The 18274-nt window shown below is 36.5% G+C and overlaps 1 long non-coding RNA gene across 2 annotated transcripts in view; it reads left to right on the top strand.

Moving 5' to 3' along the window:
• Positions 1 to 1934: 1934 nt before the first annotated feature.
• Positions 1935 to 18274, top strand: part of LOC144231281 (uncharacterized) — a 70959-nt gene continuing 54619 nt past the window's right edge. The window contains exons 1-2 of one of the 2 annotated variants that reach the window (XR_013335024.1): positions 1935 to 1995; positions 10751 to 10828. This is a non-coding gene — a long non-coding RNA (uncharacterized LOC144231281). The other variant, XR_013335025.1, reaches the window with a different exon arrangement.

Below are 18274 nucleotides of genomic sequence, written 5' to 3'. Positions count from 1 at the left end.
AAAAAAAAAAAATATATATATAAAAATAGGTGCTTACTCTGTGCTAGACATATTGTACATTAGGTTTATATGAAGTTTAAAGGCAAAATGTTGCTATATATCATTTAGAGAAACTGTTTTTGTTACAAAAATTAGATACACATGGGAATGATAAGCTCAAACCAGAGGAGAGTGGGCACCTGGGATAGAGTTGGTGGGGCTGGGGGAGAGGTGTGAGACTGGGCAATAGTTCATGGGAAAGCTTCAGCTAAAAAAAAAATTGAAGCAAGGAGTGAAGCTATGATGTGTTAAGGATATGAATATACATTACTTACTTTATATCAAAAGATAACTTTTGATATATTTGGAATATTCTAAATGTTTAGAAATTTAAAAATTGCCACTACACTTATTTTTGCAATTTATTAACTTAGCTCTATTAAATATATGATGACAGAGTGAATTATCCTGTACTTAATATCTCAAGTGGTAACAATGCATAATTTAAATTTTTCACCCAGGATTTATGCCCATAAACTCTGCAGGAGCCACATAGGTTAAGTTCAAGATTTTTGTATAAATCAGTTTACTTTTAATGTAATCAAGGGTAAATGCTAGAGGAAAACATCTCTGGGAAAGCTAAGTAAAATAAAAGGACTCAGATCGTTTATGGATTCCTTGCATATTTACATTGTTACAATTTTACCATAAAATTAAACTACAAAATAGAAGCATTAAGAAATATGCTTAAAACTTTCTTTACAATAAAAAACACTATAAACAAACTTAGTTAAGTCACACATTGATTTTAAAATCAAGCTGTAGACATTGTCTCCATTTTCTTGAGTTTAGTTAAGAAAAGCCTGCTTCCAAATTTAAAATGGAATAAAGAGTTAATGGAGACAGTACAAAATTTTAATACATATGTACATATTTTACTGTTCTGTTATTTTTCTTTGGTTACATTTAGGTACCATCTTATGCAAAAAAAAAAGAAAAAGAAAGAAAGAAATATATAGAATGGAAGACAGATTTTTCAAGTGAGAGGACTCACAACTTTATTTTTTAAACGTTTATTTTTAAAAATTTATTTGTGTGAGAGAGAGAGAGACAGAGCATGAATGGGATGAAGGCAGAGTGGGAGACACAGAATCTGAAGCAGGCTCTAGGCTCTCAACTGTCATTACAGAGCCTGATGCAGGGCTCGAACTCATAAACCTCAAGATCATGGCCTGAGCTGAAGTCAGACACTCAACCAACTGAGCCACCCAGGCACCCTAAGAACTCACAATTTTATTATCAAATAGGTTTTCATTCAAGCAATGGTTCATTTACTGAGGATCTGCTATGTGCCAGGTATAGATCAAAATGCTGAGAAAGGAGCAGTGAACACAATAGACAAGACCCTAACTTTATAGATTTTATATGGGGGGAAGGGAGGAGCTTGCTTTCTTACAATCTAGTGCACGTTAGTAGGATGACTTATTAAAAGGTATTTGGGAATCTTTGTGGCTTTAGGAAGAAAAGGGAATGCACTGAATGGACTCTCTGATAACCTTAATGTAAGTTAAATATTTTAGAAAAAAACACTAACTGGCTTTTCATGTTATATATAAAAATGTTTGTAGTAATTTTACTGGGAACAACAGCCTCAAGAGTCTCAAAGGCAGAAGAAAAATAAATGGTGGAGTCTACTCTTCAGCTGTGCCAAGACTGCCTGTTCAGCTGCTTTTCTTTGCCAGGTCTGTTGAGCTTATTACTTGATGGGTTCTCTTTTTTCATTTTTTTTCTCTTCCAAAAAAGCAGATCATTAATGTGTTTATTCAGTAAGGAGTCCAAATAAAATTTAAAGCCCTCTTTTATTTAACTGATGGTTTACTTTTTTATTAAGATCCTCTGCTTTTGTCAGGCCTGGTCCTGGGCTCTGTATATTCAGAAGTACCCAATTGTTCCTCCAGGGAGTCTAGAGTCTCCTCAGGCAGAGCCAACTGCCAAGGCCAACGGTCATGTAATGGGGTAGGTGCTCTTAAAGAGATGTAGACACAGTTCTGAGTAAGCATTTCCTTTCTACCTAGCATTAGGGAAGTTGGAAGATTTTTTGTCAGTGGGCTGGGAGCTTCAAAAATCAGTAGGTTTTTGCCAAATGATGAAGTGTGAGGCAGGCATCTCAAGTTGCTATTAACAGCCTATGGTTTATATCAGTCACTCAATACATTTATTGCCTGTATGTGCTATAACTTCTGCATGCCTTTTCTTCATTTGGTCACTCATTTATCTATTAATTATAGATCATCAGGATTACTGTATTTATTATACCCTGTGTTAGCATTTTGCTAAGCAATGCTAAAAAGAGTAAGCAAGACAGATGCTGTACTTACCTTCATTTTAGATGTCAGCATCAATGGCTAGACTTATAGACTCATAACTGTTTCAATCCAGAGGTTATTAAATTGCAAAATCTTTGAATGAGTAACATGATTTGGTTTTGAACAAAAGTATTTAGTCCTATTCTAAAGTGATCGGGAGCACTTGGAGGTTCTATAAGTCATTGGATCATGATATGGTTAGAAAAATAGAGCAAAATTCTTCTGGAGCTTGATTTACATACTTCTTTCCACACCATCCTAATAATTCCCTATAACTACAATTTTGGATGAACATAACTGTCGGAGGCCGGCTCCAGCAGGTCCAGGGGTCCGTGAAGGATGGATGGTGTCAGCGACGGAGAGAGTGAGAGAGCCCGAGATCCTTTCTGTTCAACAGGCAGGCATCTCTGCCCTGACTGGGGCTCAACTTTATTTTATAAGTGTTTGGGGGATGGCACAGTAGTGGCATTTGCCTTAGACAATGATTTCTGATAACAAAGTTCTTTGATATATAAGAATTTCCCAGAACATAGATTTGTAGAAGACTTCTGCATAACCTTTATTAATAGTAAGATAGGTGATTTAGATGCTTATCCTATGGGGAAGGAAGGTATCTTTAGCATAGCAGACAATGTTTTTAGCATAAAAGGGTGGAGTTACTTCTCTGTGAGCAGGGGTCAAACAGGTCTTTCAGGAGACACCTTTGCTCCCATAATCACAAAAGAAGAAGTTCCTCAATAGGTTCCTCCACAGGGAGCAATCAGCATATTCAAGGCCAGAATAAGTCACCCCAAATACTTGATAACAAATGCCTTGGAGCAGGGGCGGCCAGTGCTCCAAGCAGAAACAATTGGGTGGGGGTGGATATCTGCCCTTAACTCTAAATTAGGCTCTTTGTCTCAGGGTTAGACTCAAGCCCCCTTTATTATCTAAGTCTTGGATCTGCAAGGCCCTTAGGAAGAGCCTTTTAACAATCATCCACAATGTTTTCATCTGAAATCTCTTTGGAAAAGGCAGGGACATGCCTTTCCTTATGAGCAATCTGTGTGGGGAATATCGGTCTGACCTGGAACATTGTAAGGCCTGGTCAATGCCAGCAGCCTCATTTCCACCATGAGCCAGTAGTAGCAGAGGGAGATACCAGTTTTCATTTCTCATGGCAGGAGCTGTATAAATGCTACCATTTCCTCTCTGTGACAGTCAACCAGTGAGGCCAGTGTGGCTCCCAACACATAAAACTATAAAAAACACTTTTAAATATGGTATCTGAAGGACCAAACCAGCGCCATGACAGGCTTCAGAAGGCCCCAGAGATGAGAAGGCCCAAGTCTCTGAGGCCTGACTCAGCAGGCTTGAGCCACCGCCCTTCCCTGTGTCTGAACCAATCACTGGAGGTTGGGAGGTACCAGATGTTCCGGCCACTATTCTGGCCCGCCTTGCTCTAAACTCACCAATCCCTCTGCGCCGTAACAACCTCTGCCGTCACCTTGTCCTATCACGTTGTAGTCTCTGTCCATCACCCCTTTCCTGCCCTAGAGTTAATAAAAACCCTACTCCTCCTTTGTTCGGGGCTCTCAGCACGGATCCATTGCATTGGTGAGGTCTGGGAGCCCGAGCTTAAGCCCAAATAAACACCCTTTGTTCTTGCATACGTGACTCGGACTCTTTGGTGGTCTTGGGATTTGGGGGAGATCACGATCTGGGCATAGCAGTATCTTTTTTGATCCTGACAGCATTTCTTTGAATATAGACTCCATGACTTTCCTAGTATAGCAATAGTATATGGTACAATCTGGCATTCATTCTACCATGCCCTAATGCACCTTGAGAAAGCTCTGGAAATCCTGGATGTCTCCCAGACTTATTTTTTGTTTTCGTTGTTGTTGTTCTCATAAATGTTTTTATTATTTTAAAATAACTTTTTTAAAATAACTTTTTCTTACTTGGCTTTCCTTTAACCGGAAGGCAAGGGCCAGCCTTTCTTTCTTTCTTTCTTTCTTTCTTTCTTTCTTTCTTTCTTTCTTTCTTTCTTTCTTTCTTTCTTTCTTTTTCTTTCTTTCTCTCTCTCTCTGTGTCTTTCTTTTGTCTTCTTTTCTTTTCTCTTCTCTTCTTTTCTTTCTTTCTTTCTTTCTTTCTTTCTTTCTTTCTTTCTTTCTTTCTTTCTTTCAGTAAAATAAGTATATCCGTGGAATAACATCACTAGCAAAATTAAAAGGTTTATTCGAGACTCCTGGGTAGCTCAGTTGGTTGAGCGTCCATCTCTTGATTTTGGCTCATGTCATGATTCCAGAGTCATTGGATCAAGTACCATGATGGGGTCTGGGCTGAGCATTGAGCCTGCCTTAAGATTCTCTTTCTCTGCCCCTTTTTAACTCTCATGTGCTTGCCTTTGCTTGCTCTCTCTCTCAAAAAAAAAAAAATTCTATGCCTCCTAAATAAGTTAGATTTAGGCANGGGAGATAATAGGTTCAATAAATAAGATATAGTCACAAATGTAAAATGATATTTTTTGACATTGATATTTCACTTCAGCATATGATCTGAACAAATTTTGAAAGTGAAAACAAATTTGGGATTTTAAGGACTTATAAAAATATAATAATTAGTGATCTGGATTATTCTTAATGAATCCCTCCCTTTTAGGATACTTGCTTTTGCTAAAATGCCTAGACTTAAGACATATTAATACAAAACGTAAGTGAAGAATTTAGAGAAACTTACCTTCACCAGTGGAAAAGATGAGGAATGGAGATTAAGAAAGCAAGGAGCCTTTGACAGGAAGAGCTGGGGAGGAACTTAATGTAGGTTGTGGGAGATGGGCTTTTAAGAAACGTATGAAGTTTCCCTTTCTCTGCATCCTTCACGATACCTCTTGTTTCCTCTGTTGTTAATTTTAGCCATTCTGACAGGTGTGAGGTGGTATCTCGTTTTGGTTTTGATCTGTTAGCCATCTGTCTTCTTGGGAAAAATGTCTATTCATGGCTTCTGCCCATTTCTTCCCTGGATTGTTTTTAGGGTGTTGAGTTTGATAAGTTCTTTATAGATTTTGAATACTAACCCTTTATCAGATATGCCGTTTGCACATATATTATCCCATTCCTTCAGTTGCTTTTCAGTTTTGTTGATTATGTTCTTTGCTGTGCGGCAGCTTTTTATCTTGCTGCAGTTTGATTAGTGGAAACAAGAACATTATCAAGAACTGTGAGGAAGGGTCAGCGATTAGTTATTAAACTGTGTTCTTGCAAGACCCCATGGTTGGTCTCATGAACTCAGTAGAGGGAGTTCTCAAGATTCTTGAGGTTTGGAAAAACATGATTGCATTGTATGAGGAGATACATTGATCTAAAAAGGAGGTAGAAAAGAGACCCTGAGAGATGGCGTAGAATTTGAGATTTAGAACTCTTATTGTTAATGCCAGATTATGCACAACCTTTTGCACTTATTAGAGCAAAAATAAACTTTTTAATTTTAAGAAAAATTACTATAAAGAAAAAAATAACTGATCATAAACTCAGACCCTAGCTTAACTCTTGGTGTCCTATCCTCTTATCAGAACAACTATAAATTGCAGAGAAAGAAGAGCAAAGAAGCTAATCTTGACACTTCAAAATGCCACAGAGCTGGCAGTCAATGATAGTACCATGTATCAATACTTTAAGAAAACCATCTTAACTGTCTTGCCAGCATAATCCCAGGATTTTCACTTTAAGGCAGTGTTAATTCTTTGCCCTAACAGAAGATCACACAGAGCATTTGTTTCTTTGTGACTGAAGAACAGTTGATTTATTTCAGGTAGATTTAGTTGAAAATGTACTAAGTGAAAAAACAATATCGAGTCCATCAATCCTAGAGTTTTTCACACCATAAGCACGAGAGGTTGCTGATGCATCTCTTGTTTCCTCTGTTGTTAATTTTAGCCATTCTGACAGGTGTGAGTGCACCTGTCAGTGCACCAAATAAGGCAGTCTTTGAGTAGCAAAATAATCCAGGCCAAATGAATTAGTAAAAGATTTCTGGGACTAAGTTATTTTTTTTTTTTTTTACTGCTGCATAATTTGTACCCAATGAAATGTACCATTGAGTATTATCTTCTTTATGAGTTTTTTTCCCTTGAATTCCTTGAAACCATATGCCTCTGGACTTCCTTCTACATCTCTGTCTCTGCTGTCTCTCCATCATAGGTATCTGTCACTTCCCTAAATGTTGTTGCCCCTATGTCATCTGTCTGGTAATTTCTTCTCTTTTCAGGTTACATATTCTCTTTGTATTATGTTGCCTTCAGTAAGCATTTGTATGCTCATTTATCACTGCATCCACATATCCAGATTGTTTCTCCCATTTGCCTCATTCCTACATATCCTATAAGCAATGGAACATCTTCACTTAGTGTTTCTATGAGAACTTTAAATTTATCAGGTGTACAACTGAACTTACTGTCTTTTGCTACCAATATGCTTTTAATTAAGTTTTCATTATTTTCACTAGTACAAACTATTCAAAATAATTCAAGCAATTGAGCACCTTCATGTGACTAGAGATGTGCCAAACATTATAGATTGGGTGACCCTGCTTTTGTGGAACTAATAGATTAGCCATTTATTCAAGATAAACGTGGATGTCATTCTGAAGTTTTGTTTTTTTTCTCATTGCACCCATCCAAAATCTCCCCAAAATGCTACCTCCCCCCACACCATCATGGACCCTTTTCTTCCTCTGGAATTTCCCGATCCTGTGCCTTTCTTCAATCACTACATTGTAAAAATCTTTTTCCTTTATTTCTAGGATTCCTATGCAGAGAGTGGTGTTATAATAGATTCAAACTCTGTATTTTGGGCATAGAAGTAAGGAAAATGTGAATTCTGATTGGAGGATCTTAGACTTTACTCATCAACCATGTATTGCTTATTTATTAGGCATAAAGTAAATCTATTAAAGTAGCAGAACACAGGGGCACCTTGGTGGCTCAGTTGGTTAAGTGTCTGACTTCAGCTCAGGTCATGATCTCACAATTCATGGGTTCGAGCCCTGCATCGGGCTCTGTGCTGACAGCTAGCTCAGAGCCTGGAACCTGTCTCTGGATTCTGCGTTTCCCTCTCTCTGACCCTCCCCTGCTCATGCCGACTCTATCTCTTTCTCAAAAATAAATAAAACATTAAAAATTTTTTTAAAAATAAAGTAGCAGAACACAAATATAATTGAACACTAAGGTAGACAACTCATTATGGGAAAATCTTCTAAATAATATGTATTTATAATACTTAGATTTTCTTTTTGTCAGTTAATTCTCTGCTAATCTTCTAAATAGATTATTGTTTGAATACTCACTTCTGATTCACCTTGAATCCTGTCTCATCCTTAGACTCTACTGAGACTATTATTTTTTTGGTTTTAGGCTATTTTGGCAGAGACATTTTCTAGGCTGCCTTTTCCAGCTGCTGTTGTCTTATCTCTGTCTTTCTGTCATGGTGCCTGCCTGCCCACAGGCCCAAATTGCTACCCTTGAAAATCTGTTCACCCTGCTTAGTTCAAATTAAAGGGATTGCTTTATTTATTGCTTTTCAAGCCCACCGTATCACAAAAATCTTAGTTAAAAGAAGGTTTGAGGACATCTAGTTAAATTTTCCAATCAATGCTGGAAATGCTCTCAGCTCTGAGTTGCTATCTTTCTGCTCACATGTCAGAAGAGGCAAAAATAGCTGAATGATACAGCTGAGAAACATGTGTACATCACCTAGCTATAAAAGGCACTCAGAATAAGCCTTATGCTTTTTCTGGTGTTCTCATTCCCTCTTGGTTCATTTCCACTGTTTCTCATCTCATATCACTGTGTGCAGTGTTAAGCTGAAAACATCCATCCATGCATTTTCATGGAAAGGATAGGATTTTCACTCTTTCCCATTGGAGAGAAGATATCTCTGTCTCATCCCTCAATTCTACCCCACATATTCTTTCCCTGTTGGAAGAGGAATGGGTAGTACTGGTGCACAACCATTCAGTGGTCCCCCTTAAGATACTTTCATTAGTTTCCTTCGTCTCTTCCTTCACTGTTCTTGGTACCAAAGTACCTAAAGATAGACTTGATTCAGCCCCATATCTTCTAGCAGGCTTTAGATCCACTCCTCCACAAAGGAATATCAGGATTCTGGGTTTGAGGGTAAAGAAAAAAGATCAACTTCGATTTGAATGCTCCAAGGTGCATTCTCAAATCCAGCTTTACAAGTAATGAAGTTCCTCTTTTGGCAATGGGGCACTCTGTCTCCATTACTCATTGTTTCACTTAGATTGGGATTTCAGGGGATCCTAAACATCTCTCCTTCTCTCTAGATTTTGAACCAGTTTGAGCCTGTAGGCAAGTAGGTAAATGGGAGAGAAGAGAGAAGTCAGCCAAACAAAGAAAACATCCATATATGCAACATCCTACCAAACACACAAACCAATTCCCAATTGGGAGCCATGTTGACCTGTCATCAATGGTTTACATTGATTTAATATTCATTTGCCTGAGCCATAACTCTATGTATGACAAGCATTGTGCTAGGCACCAGGGTTTCAACAATGAACACAGGAATACATTACTTAGTTTCATGGGACTTACATATTTACAATCTAAAAGGAAGAACATATATAAAGCTCATTCTATATCACTCAAACAGCCAGACCTGAAACAAAATTCCAATTGCATAAAGTATTCACTGTGGTAAAATACCTTTGGTTGTTTATTTTCTAACTATTTAATGATAATAGGTAGCCACGGGCATTTTTTAAGTATCATTTCCTATTGTAGAGTCAACAAGAATTAGTAAGAAGAGGACTGGATTAGGACTCAAAAGGCTTGGGGCTCCTGGGTGACTCAGTCGGTTAAGCATCTGACTTCAGCTCAGGTCATGATCTCACAGTTCGTGGGTTTGAGCCCCGCATCAGGCTCTGTGCTGACAGCCTGCTCAGAGCCTGGAGCCTGTTTCAGATTCTGTGTCTCCCTCTCTCTCTGACCCTCCCCGGCCCACGCTGTATCTCACTCTCTCTTTCTCAGAAATAAAGAAAATATTTTTAAAAATTAAAAAAACAAAGGGCTTGAGTGCTGGAGCACTTGGCTGGTTCAGTTAGTAGAACGTGGGAATCTTGATCTCAGGGTCATAAGGTTGAACCTCATGTTGGGTGTGGAGATTACTTAAAAATAAAATCTTTAAAAATATCTTAAAAATAAAAAAGACTTGAGTGCCAATTCAGGCCCATGGACTACTTGTCTTTGCCTCTGGAAAAGTCATTAATTTTTCTGAAGCTCAGTTTGGAGAAATTCACAGTAGTCTGGTAAAATTTACAGGAGATTGTGAAGAAACAAACCTTGGTATATCCTAGGTGTGTTATAATTGTCAGCTTCAGGCTGTTGGCACTATTTAGGCATCTCCATTCTTATACAACTAGCCCTAGGCTCTTCTGGACTTTTCAGGAGGTTAGATAGAGCATAGAGATGTGATGCTTTTAAGTTTTATTTTTTTAATTTTTAAAATTTTAATGTCTTTATATGAGTTGTCATTGGAGAGGAAAATGGAACCATTCTTCCAGAAAGAAATGGATCTTACTGACATCTTCCATTTGTATCCATTTGCCTGACAGTGTTTTCAAATACACAGCTTCTATGGTTGAAAAAATAAAAGCTTTCCTTAGATTGTTTGGGTAGTTTCCAAACTGTAACTTGTATTTAAATATACCAAGGCTTTACAGAATGTGGGGAGTGTAATTTCATAACCAAACTATTTGATATTCTAAATAAAAGAAGATATTTCTAACATGCAAATTGCTGGCATTTGCCAATATATTTGCAAAATACCAATGTAGCCAGAGGGAATTTGTCTATAAATGTTCCACACACTGTTCAAGTAATGAATTCCTTGTTTTAAGCAACTCTAAAACATAGTCACTTTCTAGTTTTAGGATCCCAAGGTTTTGCTTATCTGTTTTAATAAACACTTCTTGATCCCCAACGTGGAAAGAGAAATGAATCTATTTCAGTTGGAATTATTCATGATGTTCACCTGATTCATAATTCAGAAAGCCTGTGGAGAAACTTAAACTTTTGGATATAATAGAACTTTAACTTAAGGTATTTAATAGACTAAATTACAAAGATAGATAACTATTTCAGATCGTCCCTAGCTCTCTTTTAAAATCATACTTATCAAGACTATATTCCAGACCTTGTTGTAGGGTCTGTAACATAATTTAGTCTTTCCAAAAATCATGTGTGTTTAAAAGAGCAAGCCTTTTCTGCCCACCATATCATGTTGTTAGGTATTTACAATGTGGACCACTAAGGTAAGTCTGTCCTAGAGTTCAGTTTAAGTGTAAATTTTCAATTTACCAAAACTGTAGATAACTTATAGTGGTCTCTTCTCTCCACTTTCCAGATGCTCACTGATTTACTGTAAGAATTCTATCAGTGTCCACTATGTGCCAGGGAGACAAAACATGCACTTGAGACAGAGGTAAGCAGTACTGTGTGTGATCTTCAGCATTCATCCTTCATTCTCAAATCACTGGATGAGCAGATATTCCAACAACAAATTACACAGTATTAGTGAAAGTAAAGAGACTGTACCTCTTGCTGTTTTAAATCACATTTTTGTTTATTTCAGAGGGTTACTTGAAGAAAATTTTTCATAGTGAAGAACATTTACAATGCAGCAATTACTTCATTCTTTCCTCAACATCCTTTTCATCTGTCAAATTCAAACAATAGTAAATTTATTCTGGAACTTTAAAAATCATGTGGAATGACCCCATTTTATCTGACTACTTCTTTTTGTCTTTGTTTTCTTCATCTATCACCCATTATCCACTTACCACTTATCCATACATAAATACAAACAATACATATATGGATTTATTTCCAAATGTCCCTGACACATTACAGTTAAACTTGTGATTTTTCAACTTCATGGTGGTGTGAAAGTAAATGCATTTATTGAACCAGAATTTGAAGTTTGACCTTTTCCTGGCCTAGTGATATACAATAGGATCCTCTCTCCTAATGCTGGACAGTGGCAGTGAGCCCTGCAATCACTAGGGTAAACAACTGATATTCATACCACTAATATATAACCCCAAAACATTATTTTCACTTTCAGTATAGCAGTCAATAAATTACATGATGTATTCAAAACTTTATTATAAAATAGGTTTTTTGTTAGATGATTTTGTCCAACTTTAGGCTAAATAAGTGTTCTGAGTATGTTTAAGGTAGCATTGACTAAGCTCTGATGTTTCATAGGTCAAGTGTATTAAATGCATTTTCACCTTAGGGCATTTTCAACTTAGAACGGGTTTATTGAGATGTAACCCCATTGTTAGTCAAGGAAGATCTGTATTTTCTTATTTGCATAAGCAAAGTCTGAAATGTATGAACAATATTAGTAATTTATTAAATAGAGGATTTTTTAAACTTCTTGTATTTTTGTGGTTATGATTTTTTTCCTTTAGTATTTTTACAAAAAATACATAAAAATAAAGCTATATTTAACAAATGTAATGGTTCCATACTACATGGATGAACACTTCAAAGATAAAAGAGTCAAAGATAAAAGAGTCAACTTAAGGACTCCATGCTGACAGCACGGTGCCTGCTTGTGATCCTCTCTCTCTCCCCCTCCCCATTCACTCACTCTTTCTCTCCCTCAAAATAAATAAATAATCTTAAAAAAATCAATTATTTAAATCTTAAGTGATTTTGAAAACTTTTTTAATTAATGAATTTACTTTACATATTTGCTATACCTGTTATCACTATACTTTCATGTACTTACTATTTTGAAGTCCTTTCACATTTTATGCCCATAAACTTATTTAAACAGTAAACTTTATATCCTATCATAAATGAAAATTTAAAATGACTTCCATAAGTAAAAGGTAAAGATGAAAATTGAACATGAAGATAATAAACAACACGCAGGTATACCTTGTTTTGTTGTGCTTTGTAGATTTAGTGTTTTTTACAAATGCAAGTTTTGTGACAACCCTGCATCAAGCAAGTATATTGGTGCCATTTTTCTAACAGTATTTACTCACTTCATATCTCTGTGTCACATTTTGGTAATTCTTGCAATATTTCAAACTTTTCCATTTTTATATTCTGTTCTGTGTTCAGTGATATGACTTGATGAAAGCTCGGATGATGATTAGCATTTTTAGCAGTATTTTTAAATTAAGGTACCTACACTGCTTTTTAGACCTAAGGCTTTTGCACACTTAGTGGACTACTGTACAGAGTAAACCTAAGTTTTATATGCACTAAGAAACCAAAATATTTATTTGTCTCACTTTATTGCAAATTTCGCTTTATTGCAGTAGTCTAGAACCAAACCGCAGTAACTTTGAGGTGTGCCTGTAATTATGTCCTAGTGAATTATGATTATCCCTTAAATACTCTGAGTCAGAGGGCTCCATTCTTGTGGTTAAAAAGATTATGAATTGTTAGAGTCATACTAACCCTAAATGGAGTTTTTTCTCCTTGGGACCTAAGAAGAGTGAAAAGTAACTCTGTTATTTAGTGAAAGTTTTTAATGCTACCAACTAAAATTATTTCATACTCTCTTCCCGATTGTTGACTTTAACCTAAACATACTTGATAAGTGGTTACCTATTCGGTCCCTGCTATCCCCAGAGACAAAGGAAAGGCTTCATTAGAAATTACATTCACTTTGGGGCACCTGGGTGGCTCAGTCGGTTAAGCATCCAACTTCAGCTCAGGTCATGATCTCAGGGTTAGTAGGTTCGAGCCCCGCATCGGGCTCTGTGCGGACAGCTAGCTCAGAGCCTGGAGCTTGCTTCAGATTCTGTATCTCCCACTCTCTCTGACCCTCCCCTGCTCACGCTGCCTCTCGCTCTCTCAGAAATAAATAAAACATTAAAAAAAAAAGAAATTACATTCACTTTAACTAAATTACTTTAGTTGTGAGAACACTTCTAACGAGCTAACATCTATTTGTTTATCTATCATTCTTACATCAGCCATCTCCATCCAGACCAAAGAGACTAATCTCTTATTCATAAAAGATTTTTTCTTCATTATCACCTCCATTTTCTACCTTACACTTTGTCACATGCCATGACTCTCCTCTTATTGAATTCATATGCACATGTCCCATAGCATTCATTGTGGTTAAAAGGGCAACTTCCATGGAAACAGAAATTTCTTTCAGTAGGTAAAAGTTAAAGAAGTTTTTTTTTTTTGTTTTGGTTGTTGTTGTTGTTGTTGTTTTCCCTTAGAAGAGATACCATTTTATTGTTTTTGTAGCATTATTTTTAAGATTTTTATTTTACGAAGCAAAATAATAAACACAAAAAGGTAAAAAGTATGTACTTATGCTAGGAGTAAAGGTAAGATGGGCCAGCAGGTGATATGATGATATTTGTTACTCTGGAGTAGACATATCTTTGCTATGGTGAGTGAATTAGGCAAGATTTAGTGTTCATTCGTTGCCACATTGCCTAGTACAGAAAAAATGCTTAGTAAATTATGCCCTAAAACACTCATCACATTAGTTTTGTTTTATTTAATGAAGAATTTTACAATTTCCCTGTGTGAAAGACTCTTAATTTGTCCTTCAAAGTCTAAAGTAAATCATATATAATTGTTTACTATAATAAGCATAGACACAGTGAAACAGGTTTTCTCATGGATATAAGAAAAAAATTCACTGCATTATCATTATTAGCAAGAATTTTTGCGGTCTTATTAGAAGAAAGGAAGGAAAGAATGAAGGAAGGACCTTAATACTAGTGGACGCTAGAGAGTTGATACAGATGAAATTGCATGGGTATTTGAAGATAATTTCTGAAATAAATCTCTAAGGCACAATTTGTGTATGTTTTCAAATTTCCTTGTCAAAATATGTAACTAAAAAAATTAGAGTTATGGTGGTGATTTTTAGATACAACACCAAAGGTGCAATACATGAAAGAAATAATTAATGAGCTGGACTTCATTAAAAAACAAAAACAGGGACACCTGGGTGGCTCAGTGGGTTAAACGTCTGACTTTGACTCAGGTCATGATATCACAGTTCGTGGGTTCAGCTTCACATCAGGCTCTATGCTCAAAGCTCAGAGCCTGGAGTCTGCTTCGAATTCTCTCTCTCTTGCTCTGCCCCTCTATGCTCGCTCGCTCTTTCTCTTTTTCTCTCTCTCTCAAAAAGAAAAAAAGAAAAACACCAAACTTCTACTCTTAAAAATACAATGTCAAGGAAGGAGAAGCTGCTTATTAATAGGAGAGAATATTTGCAAAAGACATAAAAAGGTGCTCCAATCATATGTCATCAGGGAAATGCAAAGTAAAACAATAGTGAGATACTGCTATACGTCTGGTCTATTACAATGGATGAAATCCAGAACACTGACAACACAAAATGTTGGTTAAGATGTGGAGCAACAGGAATTTTCATTCAGTGCTGGTGGGAATGCAAAATGCTACAGTCACTTTCAAAGACAGTTTGGAAATTTTTTACAAAACAAAACGTACTCATGATATGATACAGCAATGACACTCCTTGGTACAGTATTTACTCAAAGGCATTAAAAATTTATGTCCATCTAGAAACCTGCACACAGATGTTTATAGTAGCTTTACTCATGGGGTGTCTGGGTGGCTCAGTCAATTAAGCATCTGACTTTGGCTCAGGTTGTGATGTGGCTTGTGAGTTTGATCCCTGCATCGGGCTTTCTGCTGTCAGTGCAGAGCCGGCTTTGGATCCTCTGTCCTCCCTTCTCTTTCTACCCCTCCCCTGCTCATTCTCTCTTGCTCTCAAAAATAAATAAGCATTTAGAAAAAAAATAGTTACAGTAGCTTAACTCATAATTGTCAAAACTTGATGGTAACTGAGTTTCCTTCAAGTGTCCTTCACTAGATGAATGAATGGATATGTAAGCTGTGGGTACATCCAGACAATGGAATATAATTCAGTGCTTAAAAAAGAAACTATCAAGCCATGAAAAGACATGGAAGAATCTAAAATGCGTATTACTAAATGAAAGAAGCCAATCTGAAAGGCTACAAATTGTATGATATTCTACAAAATTTAAAACAGTAAAAAGAGACTGTGCATGGGTAAGAGTGGGGAGAGGGATGAATAATTGGAGCACAGAATTTTTAGGGCAGTGGATGTACTACTCCATGTGACCTTATAATGAGGATATATGTCAGTATATATTTCTCCAAACCCAAAGAAAATACAACACCCAAAGTGAACTATAATGTGGACTTGGGGGTGACAATGATGTGCCAATGGAGGTTCATCATTTCCAACAAATGTACTACTGAGTAGGGGTTGTTAATAATGGGAGATGCTGTGCATTTGTGGAGGCAGGTGTCAAAAAGATAATATATTTTTCTCTCAATTTTTCTGTGAACCTAAGAATGATCTAATTTTTTTTCTTTAAAAAAATATAAGGGAGCCTTATAATTTGAATTACAACCTAATATTTTTGTCTTGGTTTTACTCTAATTATTTGGTTCAAATAAAAACTTGGTTTGTTGATCTATTTGTACCTCGTGAGTACAGTGGCACTGACTCGAAGCAAAGTGTTTAGTCATGGAATAGAGGATCTCTTTGAGTCCTAAACAATTACAAAATCAACAAAAGGAGTCTTGAAAAGCACAGCTGGTATCTGTGGCTTAAACAAGGCCACTTATAACTCCTTTTGAGTTGAAGATAGCCAAGGCCCCAGAGAACTCTCAGTACCAACCTCTACAGGCGCAGACAGATAGTGACTAGCTGTGCTTTAAGATACTCTTTAACACAGACCACTTTACTTCCCATTGGGCAGAGGGCTCTTTCAATTGGAGATGAGATCTATTGTCTTGGTTTTAGTTAATCACACTTCTAATATCATGAAACCCCTCTTGGTGAATTCCTATGCGCATGCACTATCACCCTGTCTTAGAAGTGAAATACAAACCCATATCATAATAATTTACATATTATTTATTTGTGATGCAGACATACAGGGAAGAAGTAGTGTTCTTAAGAGCAAGGTTTAGCAACTTAATAGCAAGTTTCAAGGCTACTTGATTTTCAAATCGGATCATTGTGAAAGGATTTTTCTGAAGGGTTTCTTTTTTCTCTGACACCTTGAAAGAATCTTATAGGGCCATAATGGGTAGGTTGGCAGCAAATTTTGAAGGTTTTGATGTCTAGGTGCAAGTAGTATAAGACAGGTGTTTTAAGGTGGGAAACTATTTAGGACAGAACAACGTTCATAATATAGTAGTTTATCGTTGGTGATCACAGCAAAATGAGGCAAGCCTAGAAGTAAATTTGACAAACGAGCTGTTTGCCCACATGAGCAATCTAATGTCCCCAGTAGGAGATCTATTCACCCAGGTGAGCAAAGTGTTTGTTCAAGTATATTGGTTTAGAGGAATTTACAGAAGCAAACAGGGAAGATATCTCTTGATTTACAATCTTACCTTTCTGGGCAAGATTGCCCTGGAAAAAATAGTTATACTAATGGACATATCCTCATTTCTCAGGCTTGTGTAGTTAAACTATGTGGATACAGGTTTAACTCTGCAGTTTCTTCTCTAACCTCACCGCTCCCCGTTCCAACGAAACATTTCTGCTGTTGGAATATGACTTTTTTTTTTTTTTTTTGGTAACAAGTTTCTTTTCTTCTCTTGTAGTTTACTTATGTGCCAAACATAGGTACACTTAGATTGTGTCTTCTTAGAGGATAGGGATAATGATTAAATATTTTTGAGCTCCACCATTTAGATCAAAGTTCAACCTAATCCACAGAAGATTCTTCAAAAATTTCCTATTGCATTTAAACTTGTTTACTTCTTTACTTCCTTATCAGTCCTTACTTGTGGTTATCTCCTATTAAGCTTGACTTTCCTTCGTACAACAATTGCTTCTTGAGCATCTATTTTATTCCAAATATTAAGTGAAGTCAGAGGTTTTCAACATTGAATTCTATTTGAAACATACTAAAAGTTAAAAATAAAATACTAAAGAGCTTTAAGAAAAAAAAAAAAAGCAACTGATAGCCAGATCAACATTCCAGGTTTCTGATTTACTTGATCCGGGGGCATGGCCTAGACATCAGGATTACAAAATCTCTCCAGGTTATTTTAATTCTCAGCCAAGAGTAAGTACCATGTAATGAAAACCCACACATGTGGGTTCAGGATACTTGGTAGAGGAAGAAAAACATCACACAGATATTCACAGTTATAATTATTTGAATAAAATTGTGCTAAGTGAGATGAAAGAAAATTTCAGGGGGCTATGAGAGCTTATAGCATGTTAGGGAAGTCTGAAGAGGATGCTCTGGAACAGAGACATATAGGGAAGATTTGAGGATGAGCTGGAATTAACTGGAGATAAAGGAAAGGAGGGAACAACATGCTTTGAAACTGAAAAGATCTTATGAGTTAAAGGATCACTGTGAGTGAAATTAAGGGAATAAGAAGCTGGTTATAGTATAATAATGATGGTTAGTCAGCAGGGGCTAAATCATTCAGGAGATTGCAGTGTAGTGAATAATTTTTTACTTTATTTTAAGGGTAATGGGAAGCTGAAGGTGGATACTAGATTCAGAATATACTTTATAAAGCTCCCACAGTCAGTGAACTATAGAAGTGATAAGTTTCTGTAAGCGGAGATGGAACAGGAGGGGCTATGGGAGCTAGAATTTGAAGATTGGAGGCTATTACGGACCATGTGGGAACTGCCACATTTGGGCAGGAGTGGTAAAAGTGGTTATTGAAACAAGTGGAAAGATTTGAGCTATTCTTTGGTGATATAATCAGTAGAACTTTTCAATGTCTTGGATATGGCTATTTGTTAATAATTGGGTTGATAATGTGAACACTACTAATTCTAGCACTGATTTCTATAACTATATCATTTTAGCTTAGTCAAAAAATTTTGAGC

This window comes from Crocuta crocuta, unplaced genomic scaffold, assembly GCF_008692635.1.
Source record: "Crocuta crocuta isolate KB4526 unplaced genomic scaffold, BGI_CrCroc_1.0 scaffold184, whole genome shotgun sequence".
NCBI lineage: Eukaryota > Metazoa > Chordata > Mammalia > Carnivora > Hyaenidae > Crocuta > Crocuta crocuta.
The sequence above is the reverse complement of the archived record's forward strand: the minus strand, read 5'-3'. Positions and strand labels throughout refer to the sequence as shown.